This window comes from Lissotriton helveticus, chromosome 4_1, assembly GCF_964261635.1.
Source record: "Lissotriton helveticus chromosome 4_1, aLisHel1.1, whole genome shotgun sequence".
NCBI classification, from domain to species: domain Eukaryota; kingdom Metazoa; phylum Chordata; class Amphibia; order Caudata; family Salamandridae; genus Lissotriton; species Lissotriton helveticus.
In genome coordinates this window covers 1,692,220,852-1,692,232,289 of record NC_136063.1, presented here as the reverse complement: position 1 = coordinate 1,692,232,289, position 11,438 = coordinate 1,692,220,852, and the positions used below count along the sequence as shown (strand labels likewise).

The following is an 11,438-nucleotide window of genomic DNA, read 5'->3' as shown; positions in this document are numbered from 1 at the left end:
CAGTGCGGCAGGCTGGGAGACAGGGCCCAGGGCCGGAGCACCCGACCCGGGGCCCGGCCGGGCCCCTGGACGCAGCCGGGGCTCCCAAGCCCGGAGGTGCATGGGACGCCTCCCCGGTCCCTCCGGACCCCGTCCCGGGCACCCTGCCACGCAGCAGGACCAAGGACAGAGCCCGGGGTGGGGAGGCCGCCCTCTCCGGGCCCTCAGGGGCCCTAGCCACTGCTCCTGAACCCAGCCAAGCAAGGGGAGGCTCCCCGGGCACATCGGAACCCCTTCCCGGGCCCTTGGCAGTGCGGCAGGCTGGGAGACAGGGCCCAGGGCCGGAGCACCCGACCCGGGGCCCGGCGGGGCCCCTGGACCCAGCCGGGGCTCCCAAGCCCGGAGGCGCATGGGACACCTCCCCGGACCCATGGAGCCCGTCCTGGGCATTGAGCCATGCCGTTGGCCTGGAGATGGGTGCCCCGGACGCCCGGGGGAGGTCTGTCTGGGACACATGGAGCCCGTCCTGGGCATTGAACCATGCCGTTGGCCTGGAGAAGGGAGCCCCGGACGCCCGGGGGAGGACTGCCCGGTACCCGTGGAGCCCTTCCCGGGTACTTTGCAACGCCGTTGGCCTCCTGGAGATGGGTGCCCCGAACGCCCGGGGGGGTGGGCTGCCCGGGACCCGTGGAGCCCGTCCTGGGCACTCTGACCTGCTGTTGGCCCGGGGGAGGGACCCCAGACGACCGGGACCCGTGGAGCCCGTCCTTGACACTCTGACAAGCCGTTGGCCCGGGGAAGGGAGCCCCAGACGACCGGGACCTGTGGAGCCCGTCCTGGGCACTCCTGTATGCCGTTGGCCCGGGGAAGGGAGCCCCGGACGTCCGGGACCCGTGGAGCCCGTCCTGGGCACTCCTGTATGCCGTTGGCCCGGGGAAGGGAGCCCCGGACGTCCGGGACCCGTGGAGCCCGTCCTGGGCACTCTGAAATGCTTTGGCCCGGGGAAGGGAGCCCCGGACACCCGGGGGGGAGGACTGCCCGGGGCCCGTGGAGCCCGTCCTGGGCACTCTGACAAGCCGTTGGCCCGGGGAAGGGAGACCTGGACGCCCGGAACCCGTGGAGCCCGTCCTGGGCACTCTGAAATGCTTTGGCCCGGGGAAGGGAGCCCCGGACACCCGGGGGGGAGGACTGCCCGGGGCCCGTGGAGCCCGTCCTGGGCACTCTGACAAGCCGTTGGCCCGGGGAAGGGAGACCTGGACGCCCGGAACCCGTGGAGCCCGTCCTGGGCACTCTGAAATGCTTTGGCCAGGGGAAGGGAGCCCCGGACGCCCGGGGGGGAGGACTGCCCGGGACCCGTGGAACTGGTCCTGGGCACTCTGACATGCCGCTGGCCCGGGGAAGGGTGCCCCGGATGACCGGGGCCCGTGGAGCCTGTCCTGGGCACTCTGACATGCCGCTGGCCCGGGGAAGGGAGCCCCGGACGCCCGGGGCCCGTGGAGCCCGTCCCGGGCACTCTGCCATGCCGTCAGCCTGGATGGAGCCCCGGACGCCCGGGGGGGCGAAGGCCCGGGACGCATGGAGCCTGTCCCGGGCACTCTGCCATGCCGTCGGCCTGGATGGAGCACCGGACGCCCGGGGGACGACTGCCCAAGAGCCATGGAGCCCGTCCTGGGCAATTTGACATGCAGTTGGCCTGGAGGAAGGAAGCTCCGGGTGGCCTAGGGAGGTGTTGCCCAGGCATATCCCATCTGGTCCCCATGGCAGAGAACCACCAACCCTGGAGGGGTGTCCGGGCATACCCTGCCCCATAGTAATCCGGAGGCAAATTACCCCCCTTTCTTGCAATCTGTGCACGCGAGGTGACAGAGGGGACCCAAGGCGTGAAAGAACCCGACCTCATGGAGCCCTCGCTGGGATCCGGGAGGCGAATGGCACCTCATTAAGACTTCCAGGGAAGTTCGGCCATCTGGTCCCCCCCATAGGAAAGCGTTGCAGGCGACCAGATGCCCGAGGGGATCCGGGCGACCAGATGGCCGAGGGAATCCGGGCGACCAGATGGCTGGGCATGGAGGTGAAGCCGCCTGGACTCTTCCCCACCCCGTCTCCGTCCCGGGACGAATGCCCGGGACGCATGGAGCCCGTCCTGGCCACTTGACGTCCCGTCCTGGGCATTGAACCATGCCGTCGGCCTGGAGAAGGGAGCCCCCGGACGCCCGGGGGAGGACTGCCCGGTACCCGTGGAGCCCTTCCCGGGTACTTTGCAACGCCGTTGGCCTCCTGGAGATGGGTGCCCCAGATGCCCGGGGGTGGGCTGCACGGGACCCCTGGAGCCCGTCCTGGGCACTTTTACATGCCGTCGGCCTGGAGGTGGGTGCCCTGGACTCCCGGGGGAGGCCTGCCCGGGACCCGTGGAGCCCCTCCCGGGTACTTTGCCAATGCCGTTGGCCTCATGGAGATGGGTGCCCCGGACGCCCGGGGGAGGACTGCCCGGTACCCATGGAGTCCTTTCCGGGTACTTTGCAACGCCGTTGGCCTCCTAGAGATATGTGCCCCGAACGCCCGGGGGGAGGGCTGTCCGGGGCCCATGGAGCCCGTCCTGGGCACTGTGACATGCCGTCGGCCTGGAGGTGGGAGCCCCGGACGCCCGGGGGAAGGCTGCCCGGGACCCGTGGAGCCCTTCCCGGGTACTTTGCCATCCCGTTGGCCTCCTGGAGATGGGTGCCCCGGACGCCCGGGGGAGGTCTGTCCGGGGCCCATGGAGCCCGTCCTGGGCAGTGTGACATGCCGTCGGCCTAAAGGTGGGAGCCCCGGACGCCCGGGGGAAGGCTGCCCGGGACCCGTGGAGCCCTTCCCGGGTACTTTGCCATCCCGTTGGCCTCATGGAGATGGGTGCCCCGGACGCCCAGGGGTGGTCTGTCCGGGACACGTGGAGCCCGTCCTGGGCATTGAGCCATGCCGTTGGCCCGGAGAATGGAGCCCCCAGATGCCCGGGGGAGGTGTTGCCCAGGCATATCTCATCTGGTCCCCCGGGCAGAGAACCACCAGCCCTGGAGAGGTGTCCGGGCGTACCCTGCCCCTAGTAATCCGGAGGGAAATTACCCCCCTTTCTTGCAATCCGTGCACGCGAGGTGACAGAGGGGACCCAAGGCGTAAAAGAACCCGACCTCATGGAGCCCTAGCTGGGATCCAGGAGCCGAATGGCACCTCATCGGGACTTCCAGGGAAGCCCGGCCATCTGGTCGCCCCATTGGAAAGCATCGCGGGCGACCAGAGGGCCGGGATCGAAAGGACTCCCAGCTCCCCATCCATCCCAAGCCTTCGCGGTAGGGTTCCTGACTGCCTGCCCACGCAAGGCAGGGCTCTTGGACCCCGGCTGGGCCTCAGGCGCAGGTTGGACCACCGGAGCTCTAGGACCCGGACGACCTGGGAGAGGAATGCCCGGGACCCGTGGAGCCCGTCCTGGGTACTTTGACATGCCGTCGGCCTGGAGGTGGGTGCCCCGGACGCCCCGGGGGAAGCTGCCCGGGACCCATGGAGCCCGTCCTGGGTACTTTGACATTCCGTCGGCCTGGAGGTGGGAGCCCCGGACGCCCGGGGGGAGGTCTGCCCGGGACCCATGGAGCCCGTCCTGGGTACTTTGCCAATGCCGTTGGCCTCATGGAGATGGGTGCCCCGGACGCCCGGGGGACGAATGCCCGGGACGCATGGAGCCCGTCCTGGGCACTTTTCCATGCCTTCGGCCTGGAGCCCCCAGACACCCAGGGGAGGACCACCGTGAAAACCATGGAGCCCGACCCGGGCACTGTGCCATACCGTCAGCCTAGATGGAGCCCCGGACGCCCAGGGGACGAATGCCCGGGACGCATGGAGCCCGTCCTGGGCACTTTTCAATGCCGTCAGCCTGGATGGAGCCCCGGACGCCCGGGGGACGACTGCCCAGGAGCCATGGAGCCCGTCCTGGGCAATTTGACATGCAGTTGGCCTGGAGGAAGGAAGCCCCGGGTGGCCTAGGGAGGTGTTGCCCAGGCATAGCCCATCTGGTCCCCATGGCAGAGAACCACCAGCCTCGGAGGGGTGTCCGGGCGTACCCTTCTCCCTAGTAATCCGGAGGAAAATTACCCCCTTTTCTTGTAATCTGTGCACGCGAGGTGACAGAGGGGACCCAAGGCGCGAATGTACCCAACCTCCTGGAGCCCTCGCTGGGATCCGGGCGGCGAATGGCACCTCATCGGGACTTCCAGGGAAGTTCGGCCATCTGGTCGCCCCATAGGAAAGCGTTGCGGGCGACCAGATGCCCGAGGGGATCCGGGCGACCAGATGGCCGAGGGAATCCGGGCGACCAGATGGCTGGGCATGGAGGTGAAGCCGCCTGGACTCTTCCCCACCCCGTCCCCGTCCCGGGACGAATGCCCGGGACGCATGGAGCCCGTCCTGGCCACTTGACGTCCCGTCCTGGGCATTGAACCATGCCGTCGGCCTGGAGAAGGGAGCCCCCGGATGCCCGGGGGAGGACTGCCCGGTACCCGTGGAGCCCTTCCCGGGTACTTTGCAACGCCGTTGGCCTCCTGGAGATGGGTGCCCCAGATGCCCGGGGGTGGGCTGCCCGGGACCCATGGAGCCCGTCCTGGGCACTTTTACATGCCGTCGGCCTGGAGGTGGGTGCCCTGGACGCCCGGGGGAGGCCTGCCCGGGACCCGTGGAGCCCCTCCCGGGTACTTTGCCAATGCCGTTGGCCTCATGGAGATGGGTGCCCCGGACGCCCGGGGAGGACTGCCCGGTACCCGTGGAGTCCTTTCCGGGTACTTTGCAACGCCGTTGGCCTCCTGGAGATATGTGCCCCGAACGCCCGGGGGGAGGGCTGTCTGGGGCCCATGGAGCCCGTCCTGGGCACTGTGACATGCCGTCGGCCTGGAGCCCCCAGACACCCAGGGGAGGACCACCGTGAAAACCATGGAGCCCGACCCGGGCACTCTGCCATACCGTCAGCCTAGATGGAGCCCCAGACGCCCAGGGGACGAATGCCCGGGACGCATGGAGCCCGTCCTGGGCACTTTTCAATGCCGTCAGCCTGGATGGAGCCCCGGACGCCCGGGGGACGACTGCCCAGGAGCCATGGAGCCTGTCCTGGGCAATTTGACATGCAGTTGGCCTGGAGGAAGGAAGCCCCGGGTGGCCTAGGGAGGTGTTGCCCAGGCATAGCCCATCTGGTCCCCATGGCAGAGAGCCACCAGCCTCGGAGGGGTGTCCGGGCGTACCCTTCTCCCTAGTAATCCGGAGGAAAATTACCCCCTTTTCTTGTAATCTGTGCACGCGAGGTGACAGAGGGGACCCAAGGCGCGAATGTACCCAACCTCCTGGAGCCCTCGCTGGGATCCGGGCGGCGAATGGCACCTCATCGGGACTTCCAGGGAAGTTCGGCCATCTGGTCGCACCATAGGAAAGCGTTGCGGGCGACCAGATGCCCGAGGGGATCCGGGCGACCAGATGGCCGAGGGAATCTGGGCGATCAGATGGCTGGACACGGAAGTGAAGCCGCCTGGACTCTCCCGACCCTGTCCCCGTCCCCGTGCCCGTGCCCGGGACGCATGGAGCCCGTCCTGGGCACTTTTCCATGCCTTCGGCCTGGAGCCCCCAGACACCCAGGGGAGGACCACCGTGAAAGCCATGGAGCCCGACCCGGGCACTCTGCCATGCCGTCGGCCTGGATGGAGCCCCGGACGCCCGGGGGACAAATGCCCGGGACGCATGGAGCCCGTCCTGGGCACTTTTCCATGCCTTCGGCCTGGAGCGCCCCGACACCCTGGGGAGGACCACCCTGGAAACCATGGAGCCCGACCCGGGCACTCTGCCATGCCGTCGGCCTGGATGGAGCCCCGGACGCCCGGGGGACAAATGCCCGGGACGCATGGAGCCCGTCCTGGGTACTTTTCCATGCCGTCGGCCAGGAGCCCCCTGACACCCAGGGGAGGACCACCGTGAAAACCATGGAGCCCGACCCGGGCACTCTGCCATACCGTCAGCCTGGATGTAGCCCCGGACGCCCGGGGGACGAATGCCCGGGACGCATGGAGCCCGTCCCGGGCACTCTGCCATGCCGTCCCGACAAATTCGTACGGACTCCTAACCTTACGACACGGATCGGAATCGAGCCCTCTCTGACCCAGCAGTTTCAGGCGCCCGGGGGACGAATGCCCGGGACGCATGGAGCCCGACCCGGGCACAATGCCTTGCCGCCGGCCTGGATGGAGCCCCGGACGCCCGGGGGACGAATGCCCGGGACGCATGGAGCCCGTCCCGGGCACTCTGCCATGCCGTCGGCCTGGATGGAGCCCCGGACGCCCGGGGGACGACTGCCCAAGAGCCATGGAGCCCATCCCGGGCACTCTGCCATGCCGTCCCGACAAATTCGTACGGACTCCTAACCTTCCGACACGGATCGGAATCGAGCCCTTTCTGACCCAGCAGATTTCAGGTTGATTTGCTATATACTTTACGTACGATTTTATGGGGGCCGATTCCGATCCGGTACGTAAAAGCAAATACGACCGACATGTCGGACAACCACGTACACCCAGGGGATAGGACTGCCCGGGTCACATGGACCCCGTCCTGGGCACTCTGATCTGCCGCCGGCGCCGGGGATCGAACCGTGATCACCAGATGGGGATATCCCAAAAATCTGGCATGGATACGGCCCGCCAGGACAGGTTTGGGCACCCCTGGTCTAGTGGCTAGGATTCGGCGCTTTCACCGCCGCGGCCTGGGTTCGATTCCCGGTCAGGGAAGATACCTCTAAAGCATAGATTTGAGTGTTTTGTCCCAGTAGCTTTTTTTAAACGAAGGTCCTTAAAAAGGTACCCCTACCTATGAATGAAAGAGGAGGAAAGGGACTGGGTCCCCTGTGCCCCAGGTTGTTTTGCTCCCATTGCCCTCAGCCACCTTTATGCGCACGCACTCCTCCACCCAGTCTGGTGCTCTATGTGTGTGTAAAGTGCAGTACCAGCTCACCAGAAAGGTAAATTGCTGGAAACCCCTGCTGTGATGCATACATCTACTTTGGAGCACTCTTCTCCCTTGCACTCTTGAATCGCTTAAGAGCAATGTATTCTTCCAGCAAGCTGAATAACGAGACAGGGTTGAGAAAGTGTTCCAGCTGTCTGTGCGCCATCAGCAGCCACTAGGTGTCCCTCTTGTGTTTTCCCGTGGATCCCGATTGTACAGGAATTCATCGGTTCAGTAGCAAGGGGGAGAGGATGGCCTGTGCTTGGAAGTGACAGACAGTCGGGTGGCATTATGAGGATTTTTTCAATTTCTGATTCATATGTGCTGTAGAGAAAAATAAGCTTTCAGCCCCCATGAGCTTTGTCATTCGGAAAGCAGTGTATGAACTTTTGCGGCATGGCACTGGGCTCCCTGGTGGTCTAGTGGTTAGGATTCGGCGCTCTCACCGCCGCGGCCCGGGTTCGATTCCCGGTCAGGGAAAAGTCCTTCTTCTTCCCTTCAAAACTTTTCCTTCCCGTAGGTCGCGGGCTTCTCAAAATGAAGTTGCTTTCTGACTCACAGTTTCCCTAGCATCACGCAGTATAGCTCCAAATATCATTTTCGCAAGGTCCCTTTATAGCTGCTTTCCACAGCGGGAGGAAAGTCACTTGTGTAAGGCTCTTGAGCAAGTGAGACCCTGTATTCCAAAGTGCAATTCCTTTTGTAGGCTTCTGACCACATGGCGTGCGGCAGGAAGTCTCCTTTGACAGGCCTGCAGTTTTTTTTCCAAATGGCATCCTGGACCCATTGCAACCCACCTTTTTGCTAAAATGGAAGTCTGGATCTGGGTAAGAAAAAACTGAGCTGCACGTACGGAAAAAAGCAGAGGCCAGCCACAGGGAGGGTGTGGCCAGGGCTGTCTGATTTGCATACTGACCTGTGGCATCTTGGGAATGTATAGGCTTTGGAGCTTAACGGGTGCTGCAGGGGTCTGCCTGGCTGGAGAGATGCCTGTCTGGTACACCCCTCAGGACAGACGGTGCCTTCCGTTCGAACATGGAGGGTGAGGGACATGGGTCACCCTCTTATACAGGGGTGTGGCTGTGGGCAGGATGGGTTGTGGGGGACCCGTCAGGGCATTGCCCGTTTGGAAGCCCGTTCGGAAGGCGAGAGGAGGCGGGGGCAGGGAACTCTCCTCAATTTTCCCCCAGAGGTTTGGGGAAAAGCCTTTGCACGTTTGAGCCAGCCGGGCCTGCATCAGCAGATCCTGCTCCTCTGGCAAGGGAGAGCTTGTAGGTGAAATCAAAAAAAGGGAGAAATCTGCAAGAGCCGGGTTAAAAAATTCCAGGGGCAGACCCATGTTCCCCAGGAAGCAAGTACTTCCTCCTGCTCCCTTCAGTGGGAAAAGATATAGGAGGTGTATTTCTCTAAGCAGGGGATCTGCGTAGATGGCACTGCATTGCTTTGGGAAGCATCCATGCTGGTAGCAGAATAGCAGCAGACCCCACAGCTGAGACTTGAATGGGGACTGTTGGAGAGGGGCAGTGGAAGGGCGCAGGAAAATGCTTTTCAAAAGCATCTGCACTTTCTTACAAAGCAGCTGAAAACCCATACCAGGAATGGGGCTCGAACCCATGCGGACAAACGTCCATTGGATCTTAAGTCCAACGCCTTAACCACTCGGCCACCCTGGTGAGACCCAAGGCCCAGCTTTACTCAACTCCCTTTTTCTGCTGGCTGCTGCAGCACCGGCTGTCCAGCAAGAGCTGTTTGCGGAGTTAAAAGGCTTTTGCAGGAGGCTAAAGGTAAATTCTTATGACAAACACACTGTGTGACACCTAACTTTCTCCCACTCGGACTTTACGGGCAATTTTTATATTGGAGTTAGCTTAGTCACAATAAGGAGGTGAGCAAGGCAAGCACACAAGAGCATCTCCTCCCTGGTGGTCTAGTGGCTAGGATTCGGCGCTTTCACCGCCGCGGCCCGGGTTCGATTCCCGGTCAGGGAAGATACCTCTAAAGCATAGATTTGAGTGTTTTGTCCCAGTAGCTTTTTTTAAACGAAGGTCCTTAAAAAGGTACCCCTACCCATGAACGAAAGAGGAGGAAAGGGACTGGGTCCCCTGTGCCCCAGGTTGTTTTGCTCCCATTGCCCTCAGCCACCTTTATGCGCACGCACTCCTCCACCCAGTCTGGTGCTCTATGTGTGTGTAAAGTGCAGTACCAGCTCACCAGAAAGGTAAATTGCTGGAAACCCCTGCTGTGATGCATACATCTACTTTGGAGCACTCTTCTCCCTTGCACTCTTGAATCGCTTAAGAGCAATGTATTCTTCCAGCAAGCTGAATAACGAGACAGGGTTGAGAAAGTGTTCCAGCTGTCTGTGCGCCATCAGCAGCCACTAGGTGTCCCTCTTGTGTTTTCCCGTGGATCCCGATTGTACAGGAATTCATCGGTTCAGTAGCAAGGGGGAGAGGATGGCCTGTGCTTGGAAGTGACAGACAGTCGGGTGGCATTATGAGGATTTTTTCAATTTCTGATTCATATGTGCTGTAGAGAAAAATAAGCTTTCAGCCCCCATGAGCTTTGTCATTCGGAAAGCAGTGTATGAACTTTTGCTGCATGGCACTGGGCTCCCTGGTGGTCTAGTGGTTAGGATTCGGCGCTCTCACCGCCGCGGCCCGGGTTCGATTCCCGGTCAGGGAAAAGTCCTTCTTCTGCCCTTGAAAACTTTTCCTTCCCGTAGGTCGCGGGCTTCTCAAAATGAAGTTGCTTTCTGACTCACAGTTTGCCTAGCATCACGCAGTATAGCTCCAAATATCATTTTCGCAAGGTCCCTTTATAGCTGCTTTCCACAGCGGGAGGAAAGTCACTTGTGCAAGGCTCTTGAGCAAGTGAGACCCTGTATTCCAAAGTGCAATTCCTTTTGTAGGCTTCTGACCACATGGCGTGCGGCAGGAAGTCTCCTTTGACAGGCCTGCAGGCTTTGTTTCCAAATGGCATCCTGGACCCATTGCAACCCACCTTTTTGCTAAAATGGAAGTCTGGATCTGGGTAAGAAAAAACTGAGCTGCACGTACGGAAAAAAGCAGAGGCCAGCCACAGGGAGGGTGTGGCCAGGGCAGTCTGATTTGCATACTGACCTGTGGCATCTTGGGAATGTATAGGCTTTGGAGCTTAACGGGTGCTGCAGGGGTCTGCCTGGCTGGAGAGATGCCTGTCTGGTACACCCCTCAGGACAGACGGTGCCTTCCGTTCGAACATGGAGGGTGAGGGACATGGGTCACCCTCTTATACAGGGGTGTGGCTGTGGGCAGGACGGGTTGTGGGGGACCCGTCAGGGCATTGCCCGTTTGGAAGCCCGTTCGGAAGGCGAGAGGAGGGAACTCTCCTCAATTTTCCCCCAGAGGTTTGGGGAAAAGCCTTTGCACGTTTGAGCCAGCCGGGCCTGCATCAGCAGATCCTGCTCCTCTGGCAAGGGAGAGCTTGTAGGTGAAATCAAAAAAGGGGAGAAATCTGCAAGAGCCGGGTTAAAAAATTCCAGGGGCAGACCCATGTACCCCAGGAAGCAAGTACTTCCTCCTGCTCCCTTCAGTGGGAAAAGATATAGGAGGTGTATTTCTCTAAGCAGGGGATCTGCGTAGATGGCACTGCATTGCTTTGGGAAGCATCCATGCTGGTAGCAGAATAGCAGCAGACCCCACAGCTGAGACTTGAATGGGGACTGTTGGAGAGGGGCAGTGGAAGGGCGCAGGAAAATGCTTTTCAAAAGCATCTGCACTTTCTTACAAAGCAGCTGAAAACCCATACCAGGAATTGGGCTCGAACCCATGCGGACAAACGTCCATTGGATCTTAAGTCCAACGCCTTAACCACTCGGCCACCCTGGTGAGACCCAAGGCCCAGCTTTACTCAACTCCCTTTTTCTGCTGGCTGCTGCAGCACCGGCTGTCCAGCAAGAGCTGTTTGCGGAATTAAAAGGCTTTTGCAGGAGGCTGAAGGTAATTGCTTATGACAAACACACTGTGTGACACCTAACTTTCTCCCACTCGGACTTTACGGGCAATTTTTATATTGGAGTTAGCTTAGTCACAATAAGGGGGTGAGCAAGGCAAGCACACAAGAGCATCTCCTCACTGGTGGTCTAGTGGCTAGGATTCGGTGCTTTCACCGCCGCGGCCCGGGTTCGATTCCCGGTCAGGGAAGATACCTCTAAAGCATAGATTTGAGTGTTTTGTCCCAGTAGCTTTTTTTAAACGAAGGTCCTTAAAAAGGTACCCCTACCCATGAACGAAAGAGGAGGAAAGGGACTGGGTCCCCTGTGCCCCAGGTTGTTTTGCTCCCATTGCCCTCAGCCACCTTTATGCGCACGCACTCCTCCACCCAGTCTGGTGCTGTATGTGTGTGTAAAGTGCAGTACCAGCTCACCAGAAAGGTAAATTGCTGGAAACCCCTGCTGTGATGCATACATCTACTTT

General features: G+C 61.5%; 6 non-coding genes across 6 annotated transcripts; 4 read left to right on the top strand and 2 right to left on the bottom strand.

The window, feature by feature from the left end:
* The first annotated feature begins 7,389 nt into the window (after positions 1 to 7,389).
* TRNAE-CUC (transfer RNA glutamic acid (anticodon CUC)) lies at positions 7,390 to 7,461 on the top strand. Its single transcript has one exon. It is a non-coding gene; the product is annotated as a tRNA-Glu (tRNA).
* Positions 7,462 to 8,571: 1,110 nt separating this feature from the next.
* Positions 8,572 to 8,654, bottom strand: TRNAL-UAA (transfer RNA leucine (anticodon UAA)). The gene has a single exon. It is a non-coding gene; the product is annotated as a tRNA-Leu (tRNA).
* A 243-nt stretch (positions 8,655 to 8,897) lies between these two features.
* TRNAE-UUC (transfer RNA glutamic acid (anticodon UUC)) lies at positions 8,898 to 8,969 on the top strand. The gene has a single exon. It is a non-coding gene; the product is annotated as a tRNA-Glu (tRNA).
* A 625-nt stretch (positions 8,970 to 9,594) lies between these two features.
* Positions 9,595 to 9,666, top strand: TRNAE-CUC (transfer RNA glutamic acid (anticodon CUC)). Its single transcript has one exon. It is a non-coding gene; the product is annotated as a tRNA-Glu (tRNA).
* Positions 9,667 to 10,767: 1,101 nt separating this feature from the next.
* TRNAL-UAA (transfer RNA leucine (anticodon UAA)) lies at positions 10,768 to 10,850 on the bottom strand. Its single transcript has one exon. It is a non-coding gene; the product is annotated as a tRNA-Leu (tRNA).
* Positions 10,851 to 11,093: 243 nt separating this feature from the next.
* TRNAE-UUC (transfer RNA glutamic acid (anticodon UUC)) lies at positions 11,094 to 11,165 on the top strand. Its single transcript has one exon. It is a non-coding gene; the product is annotated as a tRNA-Glu (tRNA).
* Positions 11,166 to 11,438: the final 273 nt, after the last annotated feature.